Genomic DNA, 15,344 nt, shown 5'->3' with positions numbered 1-15,344 from the left:
TCTGGATCCATTTCAGTTGGGTTTCAGGCCTGGTTTTGCAACGGAAACAGCCTTGGTCACCCTGTATGCTTTGTCGGGAGAGAGACAGGGGAGTGTGACTCTGTTGATTCTCCTTGATCTCTCAGCGGCTTTCGATACCATCGACCATGGTATCCTTCTGGGATGACTGGCTGAGTTGGGAGTGGGAGGGACTGCAGGGCAGTGGTTCTGCTCCTACTTGGCGGGTCGCCTCCAGAAGGTGGTGCTTGGGGAACATTGCTTGGCACCCTGGATTCTCCAGTATGGGGTTCCGCAGGAGTCAGTTCTGTCCCCCATGCTGTTCAACATCTACATGAAACGGCTGGGTGCGGCCATCCAGAGCTTTGGAGTGTGTTGCCATCAGTATGCTGATGACATGCAGCTCTATTTCTCCTTTTCATCCTCTTCAGGTGAGGCTGTCAATGTGCTGAACCAGTGCCTGGCTGCAACAATGGACTGAATAAGGGCTAATAAACTGAGGCTCAATCCAGACAAGACTGAGATGCTGTTAGTGAGTGGTTCTTCTGACCAGATGGTGGATGTCCAACCTGTCCTGGATGGGGTTGCACTCCCCCTGAAGGAGCAGGTTCGTAGCTTGGGGGTTCTCCCAGAACCATCTCTGTCACTTGAGGCTCAGGTAGCCTCGGTGGCACAGAGTGCCTTGTACCAACTTTGGTTGGTGGCCCAGCTGCACCCCTATCTGGACAGGGATAACCTGGCTTCAGTTGTCCATACTCTGGTAACCTCCAAGTTAGATTACTGCAATGTGCTCTACGTGGGGCTGCCTTTGAAGACAGTTCAGAAACTACAGCTTGTGCAAAATGCAGCAGCCAGATTGGTAACAGGGACCAGACGGTTCGAACATATAAAACCGATTCTGGCCTGCTTGCATGGGCTGCCTGTATGCTTCTGAGCTCGATTCAAGGTGCTGGTTTTGACCTATAAAGCCTTACACGGCCTAGGACCACAATACTTGATGGAACGCCTCTCCTGACACGAACCTACCCGTCCACTATGCTCAACATCAGAGGCCCTCCTCCGGGTGCCTCCTCAGAGGGAAGCTGGGAGTCTGGCAACAAGGGAGAGGACCTTCTCAGTGGTGGCCCCCAAATTATGGAATGATCTCATTGACGAGGTGTGCCTGGCGCCTACACTGTTACCTTTTCGGTGCCAGGTCAAGACTTTCCTTTTCTCCCAGGCATTTTAACATGTGTTTTTAAATTGTTTTTTGTGTTTTAAGATTTGTATATTTGTTTTTAATGTTTTTAATTGCTGTAAACCGCCCAGAGAGCTTTGGCTATGGGACAGTATTTAAATGTAATAAATAAATAAATAAACCCATAGAGGCAAAAGGGATTTTAGGTTTTTGCGGCTGGACACACTTGTCCTAGGTGTCAGCATAATCCTGAGTTCATATTGGCAGGTTGGCAAAACAGCTGGTATATTATAGTGGCAATAAGAGTATGAGGTTCCTAATTCAAAAGTCACTTCAGTCATCAGCACACTAGGTTGCATTAGCCCCATAATCTGCAGTATGAAAATGATAATAATGTTGGATTATTAAATAATGCATATGAAAAGAGAATTTACACTCATACGTCTAAAGCTATGCATAGGGGATCGCCACCCTGGTAACTTACTGACACTTCTACTGACACACAGGTCAAGCCTATCTGACATTAAAGATCTAGAATAACCTTTTGCCTCTCTGAGTCAGGGCAGGGGGGTAGAGAGTGTGGATGAAGATGTATAGCTGGGAACAGCTGGTGAAAAGCAAGATCAGGAATCTTCCGAGAAAATTCTCATCGCCGAAAGACAACTCTTCGTGGAATATACTAGGTATTACTACTAATCCACCTGGAAGTTCTCCTGCTGCACAGGAGCCTGGCTCCCATTTATTTAAAATTTGTGAATTGTGCCCTGTGCCTTCACCTGTCTATTCATGCTTTAAAAGGGTTTTTATTCAATTATGGAAAATGATTTTAAGCCCAGATGGCACTATCTGCAACTATATTTATCAGATGTGACCAAGTCAGAAGCTGTACAATTTAGGTGAACTCTAGCTCATTAATGGCCTGTGAAGACTCGAAGAAATCAGTTGAAAATGGTATGTGGTTCATCATGCATTTCTCTGAACTTTCCTCTTGAAAGCAGCAAATAAAAAAATGCTTTCAGTTTTCCCAACATTCTTTTATCAGTGTTGAACATTCTGCCATCCACTTCTCCTGTTCGTGACTGCTCTCCCATTGGCTTTCCTATTCTTGGGCTGTGATCGTAAGAACTCTAGTTTATAAATTATCAGTTCTATTACTGATTTATTACTTGTGATAATACATTTAACAATGCAACATTAGAAGAGTAGGAGGCACTGACTTCTTGTAAAAGTGAAATGTGCACTTCATATGGGATGGCCATTTTGTAAATCTCATACAGCTGCCATTTTGTGAGAAAGAGTAAATATCTTGTTTCACACACACACACATGATGAAATTGCAAAGGTGATAGGAATAACAACATTTTCAGATCTTACAAAATAATTTTGGACATAACTATAAATTATATTAGATATTAAGCATACTTCCTTGTTTCTTTAGCATTTGTTAAACTTTGTTGTTATGTTCTGAGCAAGGGCATTGTCAACAGCAGTAGTGAGAGGAAACGGGAGCTGGTGATACTAATCCCCTCTTCTTCCTGGTGACAGCCAGTGTGATGTAGTGGATAGAGTGTTGGATTACAACCTGGGAGACCAGGGTTCGAATCCCCACACAGCCATGAAGCTCACTGGGTGACCTTGGGCCAGTCACTGCCTCTCAGCCTCAGAGGAAGGCAGTGGTAAACCACCTGTGAATACTGCTTACCATGAAAACCCTATTCATAGGGTCGCCATAAGTCAGGATCGACTTGAAGGCAGTCCATTTCTTCTTCTTGGTAGCTCCACCCTCAGTCTCCTTCATCATCTGCCACGTATTTTGTAGGCAGATGCCTGCCCTTGATGCGCCTGAAAGACTCTCTGGCACTTCAGCAAAAGTCCACTCCTCTTGTTTGAAGCAAGGGGGAGGTGTCATCTGTAGTGGCAGTGGGGAGCAGACAGCTTCCAGGGAGTGAAGACTTTTGTAAAAAAATTAATAAATAATTAATTTCTTTACTGTTCATGGCCCCCTCTGGATTACTTCGTGGCCCCCTGGGGGTCACAGCCCCCAGGTTAAGAACCACTGATCTATTATTTGTAGCTGGGGCCGATATGTGGAGGGTTCACTACCTTAAACAAGTATTTTATGGAAAATGAGACTGAGGGAATCAGTTTGTCTAGAAGTGGTGGTAGCAAAGGCATCTGCTTCCCAATAAAGGGTCACACCCTACCCTAGAAACATTATTTGGGGTAATAGAACCACTTCAATGGGATGCACATAATGGTTCCTCTAGGGAAGTAGACCAGTATGGTTAAGTGGAAGGTATGGCAGTTCCAAGGATGTTTGTTGAAATATAAAGTGGTATAAAAATTAACTAAATAAAGCGATGGAGTATCTATTATATTGACAAGAAGTACCTTATTCTTCTAGCCTTCCCCAGTCTTGGCTCTCCAGATGTTGAACTACAACTCCCATCATCCCTTTCTATTGGTCATACTGGTTGGAGGTGACATCTAGGGACCCTAGCTTATGGAAAGATTATGTAACGGATAGTTTGGGCCACAGTATAAGTCAGAGGATAGCACCTTTGGGGGCCTGTGGGCACATTTGGACATCTGAGAAACTGTCATGGGTACCACCACAAAGTGGCTAGTGTACAAGGTGGCAAGTGGCTGTGAGTCCCAAATAACAAATCGCTATTTACCCTCCAAAAAGAATAACAAAATACCCATTTGCAAGCTTCCTCTCCAAAGATCATAGTCACCCAACACTGCAACAATCATACACAGAGACACCAACCACCCCACACTGAAGCCAGGACCCTTGATCTGCATCAAGACCCTAGTGTGGGGACAGAGGAATTTAACAATTGTCTCCCCACCCCTACTGTGGTCCTCATCTGCATTCAATGGAACATTTTGTTGTAAATTGCCAAGGAGGTGGATTTAATTCACATCATAACTGCTGGGGGGAGGGTAAATCTACCCTACCACCAAACTCTATGGTCCTAATCATGAGGAGCCCTCACACTGGAATTTTGTTTGGTGGGGAAAGGGACTTCCTAGCTTCCATCACTTGTCCGCTCCTTCAAGGTCACTTTCACACCACTGCCCAGAATACTCTCTACTGTCTCCCTCCCAGGCAAGGATCCTTCTTTCTTTTCTCAAGGCAATTGGGACTGCTGGCACACTGGAAAGCAAAACCCAGGTATGCAGCAGCCCTGCCCCCTTCCTTTCCTTTTGAGGCCTGTGGGCCAAGGAAAGGAAGAAAGTGAGGCTGGTGGAGGTATGGGCTGCTGTCACTACTCCATGATAAATAAAAACATTAACAAACAAAAATCAGGATAGGCAAGAGGCTTCTGCTGGTGCCCCAAAATCAGGCAGGGAAACCATACTTTCCACTGGCATCATGTTGGTGACTCCGGGTATAAGCCATTGTCCACTACACCAATTTTCCCACCAAATGTGTTCTGGGAAGTCTTCAGTTTCCTGAAAGTTTGATTTGGATTCCTTATTGATACCATCAGTAACAATAGACAAACCTATCTGAAAGACATGTTACCCACCACTGCCATTTTTACGTAGCTTATCATTAGGAAAAAGGACAACGGTAAGGATGGTCAATAATAGCATTTAATTTAAAACAATAATTCCAATACAATAAATGAGAGAACAGAGAAAAACCAATAATAAATAGAAGCACGGTGGCATGCTACCTTAAAAAAAAAAAGCTAGTTCTCAGATCTTAATCATCCTGCAGCCACATCAGTGGTGTGTTTGGCATTGTCAGGATGCAGGATTGGGGCCCTGAGGTTTCAGAAGATGAGGAGAGAGAGGGAATCATTTGGCCAGAGTCGTGTGAAGAAGAAGCAGGAGAGGAGGGGGAGGAAATCCCAGAGATAGAACTGTCTAGCAGCAAAGGCCTTGAAAGTCTCACAGACACCGGCCCTTCCCTTGAAGTTCCCACGCATCCTCCCCCCTCGAGTTCAGAGCAGTTGGAGAAGGAGGGAGGGCCTCCTGAGTCAGGGAAAAGCAAAGAGAAACCGCCAGATGCCCCCCCGCTTTCCCCCATACCTGAGTCAGAGTCTTCAGAAGGGGAGGGGGCCGTGCTTCCCCCTTCCCCGCGTACCAGAAGACAGCTAAAGCGAAGGCAAAGGAGGGAGGAGAGGAGGGCGGTGGATGAGAGCACATTGAGGCAGAGTGAGAGAATTCGCGCCCGTTTTCCCCCTTCTTAAAAGACAGGAGAGATAGTGGCTTCTTGTTCTGTCAACTCTCTTGTATGTTGCAGGATATGTTTTGTAGTGCAACTTCATGAGAAGACGTAGTTTGTGTCTGGATATTACTTTAATAAAGACTGAATTGCTTTCACCAACTGGCCTGGTTCCTGAGTCCCATCCTGGATATGACAGCTTGACAGAACCACTTACCCCATCCTCAGCGCTTCCACCACTTGAACGTGACAAGATGGAAAAGGGAGCAGCAGGGGGGACAAATCCCACTTCTGAGGCGGAAGAAGTGCGACTGTTGAGGACTAACATTGCAGACTTGCAGGCAGATGTCCAAACCTTGTTGGTGGCAGTTAGGATGCTGAAAACTGACAATCAAGCCCTGAAAACCACGATAGATCAGATGCGGTCAGCCCCTCCAGCCAGTGTGATGAAGATCCCTATTGGATTACCACCTAAATATGTGGGACAGAGTGACCAGCTCTCCACATTCGTGGCTCAATGTGAAATGTATCTGGACATTAGAAATGCAGAATTTCCTAGTGATGTGGCCAAGGTGGCCTTCGTGATCAGCCTATTGGAAGGGGAAGCTGCCAGATGGGTCACTCCATACCTAGTAAGAAAGGATACCCTTTTAGGAAGGTATAGAGGATTTATGCAAGCCCTGACCGAAATGTTTCAGGACCCTCAAAGAGCTGACACTATGGCGAGGCAATTGGGCGCTTTGAAGCAAGGGAGAGGAACTGTTTCAGAGTACACTAATGCCTTTAAAATTCTGGCTCAAGAAACCAGTTATAATGACTCAGCCTTAATGTTTATGTACCAGAGTGGATTGAATGCTGAGATCTTGGATGATCTGGCCAGAACTACACCCCCAACTAACCTGCCTGGGCTGATTCGACTGTGTCTGCAGGTCGACCACAGGTTGGAAGGAAGACGCCTGGAGAAGAAACAGGAGGCCCAGAGATATTCAGCTTCAGCATCATGCAGCAAAATCCCTTCAACCCCAGGGATGTCAGGTAACGCGGGAGAAGGACAGGGAGGGCTCGTCCGAAACTGTCAGAAGAGGAAAAAGAAAGACGTCATCGGGAACGTCTCTGTTTTTATTGTTCAAAGCCGGGCCATGTGGCTAGGGAATGTGGACTGAAAGGGGAGAAAACAGGGCCATCGGAAAACTAAAATACCCAGCTCTCGCGAAGGCCGGAGGGCTGGGGGCAGCTGTGTATAGAGGGCCTCCAGTAGTACAGCCCCCCTCCAAAGGGGTACTGGTGCTACCTATTCGAGTTACAACTTCCACGGGAGTAATGTTTAACTCCACAGCGTTGATTGACAGTGGAGCCTCTACCAACTTCATTGACGCCAAGTTGGCAAAACGTCACAGAATCTCTCAATGGAAACTGGACACCCCCTTGTCAGTGGAAACCATAGATGGTAGGCCTTTGAAATCCGGAGGAGTGACACGAGCCACGGAGGAATTGAAACTAGAAATTCCTGGGCACGAAGAGTTCATTTCCTTGTATGTGTCAGATCTCTCGAACTTTGATGTGATTCTGGGAATGCCCTGGCTAGCAAAGCATGACCCAAAGATAGCTTGGAAGGATGCGGTGGTATGGTTCACTTCCCAGTATTGCCATGAGAACTGCCAACCAGAAATCACCGCAAAAGCTCTGGCAGGGCCAGTGCAGGAGATCAAGGAAGTGATCCTTCCCTTGAAATATGTGGACTTTGCGGATGTGTTTGATGAAAAGGAAGCGGAGTCTTTACCCCCCCATCACCCTTATGACTGTGTGATTGATTTAGTGCCTGGAGCAAGCATCCCAGCTGGGAGAATCTACTCTCTTACAGAGCCAGAGAGAGCAGCTTTGAGAGAGTTTTTGGAAAAAAACCTGAAGCGAGGATTCATCCATCCCTCACAGTCCCCTACAGGGCCCCCCCTGCTGTTCGTGAAGAAAAAAGGGGGGGAACTCAGACCCTGTAATGACTACCACGCCTTAAACCAAATTACTATCCCTAACAGCTATCCGTTGCCCCTGATTCCGGAGTTGTTAGACTGACTGCGTTCTGCAAAAATCTTCACGAAATTGGACTTAAGAGGAGCATACAATCTGATTCGAATGAGGGAGGGGGATGAATGGAAGACGGGCTTCAATACCTCCTATGGTAAGTTTGAATAATTGGTGATGCCTTTCGGACTATGTGGAAGCTCTGGCGTGTTTCAAAAGTTTATGAACGAAGTGTTTAGGGATCTCTTGGATCAGTATGTGATTTGTTATCTGGATGATATTCTGGTGTTTTCTAAGAACCAGGAAGAACATGACCATCTGTCGGAAGGCAGAGCTGGGGTCCCAATCCCGGGGAGCTGGATCCCGGAGAGTTGGGAGAAGAGTATTCGGATGGATGGCAGAGGGAAGGGGGAGGAACTTCCCCCCTTTGGAGCGAAGACGAAACAGAGGAACTGCCAGTAATAAGGTCGCTTAGCAACGGGGAGCCTGAGCCCTCCCTGGACATTCTCACGCCTCCCCTTCTTTCAGGCTCAGAGCAAGAGGGGGAAGAGGGAGGGCTGCTCACAGCCGAAAAGCGGGGAGGCAGTTTACCATCAGCCCCTCCCCTATCCCCCATCCTGGAAATCGGAAACTTCAGAAGAGGAGGGGGTGATGCTTCCCCCCTCACCGCGCACACGCAGACAGCTGAAAAGACAGGAGAGAAGGGGGGGAAGGCGGGCAGTACCTGAGGGGCAGTTAAGGAGGAGCGAAAGATTGCGCGCCCGTTTGGCCCCTTCTTAAAGAACAGGCGGGAAGAAGTCCCTTGCTCTGTCAACTTTCTCCCAATGCCGCAGGACCTGTATCCCTGTATTGATTCATGAGAAAACGCAGTCTTTGTTTGGACATTACCCTAATAAGACACGAATTAACTACAATCGTTGGTCTGGTTCCTGAGTCACATCCTGGGCCTGACAGCTTGACAGAGACACCTAAATCACCCTCAACGCTCTCTTCACTTGACTGGGACAAGATGTCAAAGGGGACAAACCCCACTTCTGAGACGGAAGAAGTGGAACTCCTGAGGACTAAGGTAGCTGATTTGCAGACGGATGTTCAAGCCCTGCTAGCAGCAGTCAAGGCGCTGAAGACGGATAATCAAACCTTGAAGGCCACGATAGACCAGATGCGAACAGCCCCTCCAGCTGCCGTAGTAAAGGTTCCCATTGGATTGCCCCCAAAATACGCGGGACAAAGTGATCAGTTGGCAACCTTCGTGGCTCAATGCGAGTTATATCTGGATGTCAGGCACACGGATGTCAGACGATGGGGCTAAAGTAGCTTTCGTGATTAGCCTCCTGGAGGGAGAAGCTGCAAAATGGGTGACTCCGTATCTTGTGAGAAAGGATACTGTCTTAGGAAGGTACAGAGGATTTATACAGGAGATGACCGAGATGTTTCAAGACCCGCAAAGGGCTGAAACAGTAGCGCGGCAACTAGGCGCTCTGAAGCAAGCTAAAGGGACTGTTTCCGAGTACACTAACACTTTTAAAATTCTGTCCCAGGAAACTGGTTACAATGACGCCGCCCTGATGTTTATGTACCGGAGTGGATTAAATGCTGAAATCCTGGATGAGTTGGCCAGGACCTCCCCCCCCCCGCTGACCTACCAGGGCTCATCCGGCTATGCCTACAGATAGATCACCGGATGGAAGGAAGGCGCCTGGAAAGGAAGCAGGAGGTCCCGAGATACTCAGCCTCGGCATCCCGCAACAAGACCCTTCCCACTGCAGGGATGGCAGGTAATGCAACTGAGGGACAGGGAGGGGCTAGGCCAAGACTGTCGGAAGAAGAAAAGGAAAGACGACGCTGGGAACGTTTATGCTTTTATTGTTCAAAGCCGGGCCATGTGGCCAGAGACTGTGGACTGAAAGGGGGGAAAGCCGAGCCGTCGGGAAACTAGAACACCCAGTCCACGTGCAGGCCGGTGGACTGGGGGCAGCGTTGTATAAAGGCCCCCCAACGATCCAACCTCCCTCAAAGGGGGTGTTGTTCTTGCCTATTTGGATTACAACTTCCAGATGAGTGGTGTTTAATTCCACTGCCTTAATTGACAGTGGAGCCTCCACAAATTTTATTGATGCAAAGTTAGTCAAGCGTCATGGAATTTCCCGGTGGAAACTGGACGCTCCCCTAGCTGTGGAGACTATCGATGGGAGACCCCTGAAGTCAGGAGGGGTGACACAAGCCACGGAGGAAGTGAAACTTCAAATCCCTGGGCACGAAGAGTTCATTTCGCTATACGTGTCAGATCTCTCGAACTTTGAGGTGATTCTGGGAATGCCCTGGCTAGCAAAGAATGAACCCAAAATAAGTTGGAAGGAGGCGGTGGTGTGGTTCACTTCACAGTATTGCCAGGAGAACTGTCAACCTGAAGGAATCAAGAACACCTTAGCGGGGGCAGTGCAAGAGATCGAGCAAGTGACCCTGCCGCCAAAGTATGAAGAATTCAAAGATGTGTTTGATGAAAAAGAGGCAGAGACTTTACCCCCCCCCACCGCCCTTACGACTGTGCGATTGATCTAGTGCCAGGAGCCAGCATCCCATCAGGGAGAATCTACTCTCTCACAGAGAATGAGAGGGAGGCCCTGAAGGAATTCCTGGATAAAAACCTGAGGCGAGGATTCATACGCCCCTCACAATCCCCTGCTGGAGCACCACTATTGTTTGTGAAAAAGAAGGGGGGGGAACTCAGACCCTGTAACGACTATCGCACATTGAACCGGATCACCATCCCCAACAGCTACCCGCTGCCCCTGATCTCAGAGTTGCTGGACCGACTGCGCTCTGCAAAAATCTTCACGAAGTTGGATTTGAGAGGAGCGTACAATCTGATCAGAATGAAGGAGGGAGATGAATGGAAAACAGGATTCTTGACCGCTTACGGACAGTATGAATACCTGGTCATGCCGTTCGGGCTTTGTGGAAGTCCAGGAATTTTTCAAAAATTCATGAACGACGTGTTTAGAGACTTGTTGGACACGTATGTAATCTGTTACTTAGATGATATCCTGGTGTTCTCAAAGAACCAGGAAGACCACGACCAGCATGTGAAGACGGTGTTGAAGAGACTGAGAGAAAATCACCTGTATGCTAAATTAGAGAAATGTGGATTTGACCTCAAGTCTCTAGACTTCCTTGGATATCGAATCTCAGCGGAAGGCGTGGAGATGGACCCAGGGAAAGTAAGCTGCATATTGGACTGGGGCCAACCTGTCACCAAAAAGGATGTACAACGGTTTTTGGGGTTTGCCAATTATTACAGAAAGTTCATTCCAGGGTTTTCCAAATTAACAGCTCCTCTGACTGACTGTTTAAGGGGGAAGAAGAAGTTTCAATGGACAGAGAACGCCACTGAGGCCTTTGAGGAGCTGAAGAGGTTTGCTACTCAGCCCATTCTGCGCTTTGCTGATCCGAACCGCCCTTTCGTAGTGGAAGCAGATGCTTCAGATTTTGCCATCGGGGGGGTCCTGCTACAATTAGACCAAGAAGGGAAGGAGCTGCACCCCTGTGCGTACTTCTCTCGGAAGTTAAAGCTGCAGAGAAGAACTACACAGTTTGGGAGAAGGAGCTGCTGGCCATCAAGGACTCTTTTGAAAACTGGAGACAATACCTAGAGGGGACCTCTCATCGAATTGAAGTGCGCTCCGACCACAAGAATCTTGAAAGCCTCCAAACAGCCAGAAAGCTGAACCAGAGACAGATAAGATGGTCCCAGTTCTTCACTAGGTTTAACTTCCAGATTACTTACCATGCCCAAGCCAAAAACCAGAGAGCGGATGCCTTATCCAGACAGCCACAGTACAAAGAAAGTGAATCCGAGGACCAGCCTCAGTACGTAATCCCACCAGAGAAATTAACGTTGGGAGTATGCCAGCCTTCATGGGAAGAGGAACTCAAAAAGGCACAACAAGAAGATGCAGACATGCTAAAATATCAGCAGGAGACGGGACAAGGTCAAGACTCAGAAGTAACCTTTCACTGGAGAAATGGACTGTTATGGTTCAAAACCGCCAGATATGTGCCAGAAGGGGAATTAAGGCTCAGAATCCTACGCCAGTGTCATGATTCCATCACAGCGGGACACTTTGGGATTTACAAGACCATTCAGAACGTGGCCAAGGACTTCTGGTGGCCTAAAATGCGTCGGGATATTGAGAGTTATGTAAAGTCCTGCTCTGTCTGTCTGCGGACAAAAACACAAACAGGGACACCAGCAGGACTGTTACAACCGTTGCCTGTCCCACACGAACCCTGGAAGGACCTCTCCATGGATTTTATAACTGATCTACCCAAGTCCCAAGGAATGACAGCCATCTTAGTAGTGGTGGATCTACTTACCAAAATGGCACACTTTCTTCCTTGTGCAGGGGCCTTAGAGGCTAAAGAAACGGCCAAGTTATTCATCAAAGAAGTCTACCGGCTGCATGGATTGCCAAACAGCGTAGTCTCAGACCGAGGAACTCAGTTCACAGCCAAATTTTGGAGAGCAATGTGGAAACAGTTGCAGACGGAATTAAAACTCTCCTCCGCCCATCACCCCCAGACAGATGGGCAGACGGAACGCTTGAACGCCGTTTTGGAAAGATATTTACGAAGTTATGTGTCCTATCAACAGACTGACTGGGTATCATATTTGCATTTTGCAGAGTTCGCCTACAACAATTCTCTGCACTCCAGCACTCAACAAACCCCATTCTTCGCTAATTATGGATTCCATCCTAAAGTCTTTCCAAGCAGCTCAGAAGGAATGCTGGTACCGGCAGCTGAGAACTTCCTTAAGGAATTGCAAGCGGCGCAACAGACACTGAAACAGCAGTTAAACGAAGCCAAAACGGAGTACAAGCGAGTTGCTGACCTGCACAGGAAGGAGGGCCCCCCCCTTCAACCGGGAGACCAGGTATGGCTGTCCACCCGCTTCCTCCAGATGCCGGGCAAATGTAGAAAATTACAAGACAAGAGGGTGGGTCCTTTCGAAATAGAAACTCAAATCAATCCCGTGGCGTACCGACTGAAGCTGCCTGACACGTTTAAAATACATCCTGTGTTCCATCAATCCCTCTTAACGAAAGCCGCCCCTCCCAGTGAGTTACAGCCGGAGGAACCTCCCGGAGCTCCACTCCTGGTAAATGAGCAGCTTGAGTTTGAAGTTGAGGAGATCTTAGATTCCAGGATCAGACGCCACAAGCTGCAGTACTTGATTCACTGGAAAGGCTATGGGGTGGCTGACAGATCATGGGAAGATGCAGCTGATGTGCATGCTCCAGAATTGGTAAAACTTTTCCATCAACGTTTTCCCCACCGTCCCAAGCCAGACAAGGGGAGGGGGGCACAGCCTGGGAGGGGGGATGGTGTCGGAAGGCAGAGCTGGGGTCCCAATCCCGGGGAGCTGGATCCCGGAGAGTTGGGAGAAGAGTATTCGGATGGATGGCAGAGGGAAGGGGGAGGAACTTCCCCCCTTTGGAGCGAAGACGAAACAGAGGAACTGCCAGTGATAAGGTCGCTTAGCAACGGGGAGCCTGAGCCCTCCCTGGACATTCTCACGCCTCCCCCTCTTTCAGGCTCAGAGCAAGAGGGGGAAGAGGGAGGGCTGCTCACAGCCGAAAAGCGGGGAGGCAGTTTACCATCAGCTCCTCCCCTATCCCCCATCCTGGAATCGGAAACTTCAGAAGAGGAGGGGGTGATGCTTCCCCCCTCACCGCGCACACGCAGACAGCTGAAAAGACAGGAGAGAAGGGGGGGAAGGCGGGCAGTACCTGAGGAGCAGTTAAGGAGGAGCGAAAGATTGCGCGCCCGTTTGGCCCCTTCTTAAAGAACAGGCGGGAAGAAGTCCCTTGCTCTGTCAACTTTCTCCCAATGCCGCAGGACCTGTATCCCTGTATTGATTCATGAGAAAACGCAGTCTTTGTTTGGACATTACCCTAATAAGACACGAATTAACTACAATCGTTGGTCTGGTTCCTGAGTCACATCCTGGGCCTGATACCATCACGTGAAAATTGTGTTGAAAAGACTGAGACAGAATCACTTGTATGCTAAGTTGGAGAAATGTGGGTTTGACCTATCATCTTTGGACTTTCTTGGATACCGAATCTCAGCAGGAATAATAATAATAATAATAATAATAATTTTAATTTATGTGTCGCCTATCTGGCCGATGGCCACTCTAGGCGACGTACATGTGAACAGTTAAAATACAATACGATAAAATACAATAATACAATATAAAATATAATAATACAATATAAAACAGTACAGCGATGATAACAATACTAATACAGGGTAAGAGGCAATTCAGTCATAAAAGTTAACCCTCCCCGGAAATCCCAAAGGCCTGTTGAAAGAGCCAGGTCTTTAAGGCTTTACGGAATACATTTAGGGAAGAGGCGTGCCGTAGATCTTGTGGGAGGGAGTTCCAAAGGGTGGGGGCCGCCACTGAGAATGCCCTCTCTCTAGTTCCTGCCAATCTAGCTGTTTTTGTTGGCGGGATTGAGAGAAGGCCCTGTGTGGCCGATCTTGTCGGGCGGCTTAATTGGTGGCGTTGAAGGCGCTCCTTTAGATAAACTGGGCCGAGACCGTATAAGGATTTAAAGGTTAATACCAACACCTTGAATTGGGCCCTGAAGACAACTGGAAGCCAGTGTAGATCGAACAACACTGGTGTGATATGGTCCCGGCGGCGACTATTCGTAAGTAGTCGAGCCGCCGCGTTTTGTATAAGTTGTAGTTTCCGGACCGTTTTCAAGGGTAACCCCACGTAGAGCGCATTACAGTAATCTAATCGCGAGGTGACCAGGGCGTGTACTACCAGTGGGAGCTGATGAACAGGAAGGTAGGGTTGCAGCCTTCATATGAGGTGTAGTTGATACCAGGCTGCCCGGCTCACTGCCGAAATCTGAGCCTCCATGGACAGCCTGGAATCAAGTACAACCCCAAGGCTGCGGACCTGGTCCTTCAGGGGTAGACTCACCCCATTGAACTTCAGGTCAACATCTCCCAACCTTCTCTTGTCCCCCACAAGCAGCACCTCGGTCTTATCGGGGTTCAACTTCAGCTTGTTCCTTCCCATCCATCCACTTACGGATTCCAGGCACTTGGACAAGGTCTCCACAGCCAACTCTGGTGAAGATTTAAACGAGAGATAGAGCTGAGTGTCATCCGCATATTGGTGACACTGCAGCCCAAATCTCCTAATGATTGTCCCCAGCGGCTTCATATAAATGTTAAATAGCATGGGAGAGAGGATAGAGCCCTGTGGCACACCACAATTGAGAGGCCAAGGGTCTGAAACCTCCTCCCTCAGTGCTACCTGATGGTACCTATCGGAGAGAAAGGAACAGAACCACTGTAATACAGTGCCTCCAATTCCCAATCCCTCCAGGCGATGTAAAAGGATACTGTGGTCGACAGTATCAAAAGCCGCTGAGAGATCGAGGAGGACAAGAAAGGAGAATTCTCCCCTATCTAATGCCCTCCTCATATCATCTACCAGAGCGACCAAGGCTGTTTCAGTTCTGTGACCAGTCCTGAAACCCGATTGGTATGGATCTAAATAATCCGTTTCATCCAAGTGTGTCGACAACTGGTTGGCCACCACTCGCTCAATGACCTTGCCCAAGAATGGTAAGTTCGAAATTGGGCGAAAGTTATTGAAAACTTGGGGATCCAAGGAGGGCTTCTTCAAGATGGGCTTTACAATTGCCTCCTTGAAAGCTGATGGCATCACACCCTCTTTCAAGGATGCGTTTACCACCGCTTTGATCCCCTTGCCCAATTTCTCTCTGCAGCTCATAAGGAGCCACGATGGGCAAGGATCAGTTAGGCAAGTGGTAGGCTTCACAGTCGAGAGCACCTTGTCCACATCCTCAGAAGGGAGAAGCTGAAACCGATCCCAACTTACTGGCATGCAACTGGCCAACTCTGGTTCACTTA

This window comes from Rhineura floridana, chromosome 5, assembly GCF_030035675.1.
Source record: "Rhineura floridana isolate rRhiFlo1 chromosome 5, rRhiFlo1.hap2, whole genome shotgun sequence".
NCBI lineage: Eukaryota > Metazoa > Chordata > Lepidosauria > Squamata > Rhineuridae > Rhineura > Rhineura floridana.
This window is presented reverse-complemented; position numbering follows the sequence as displayed.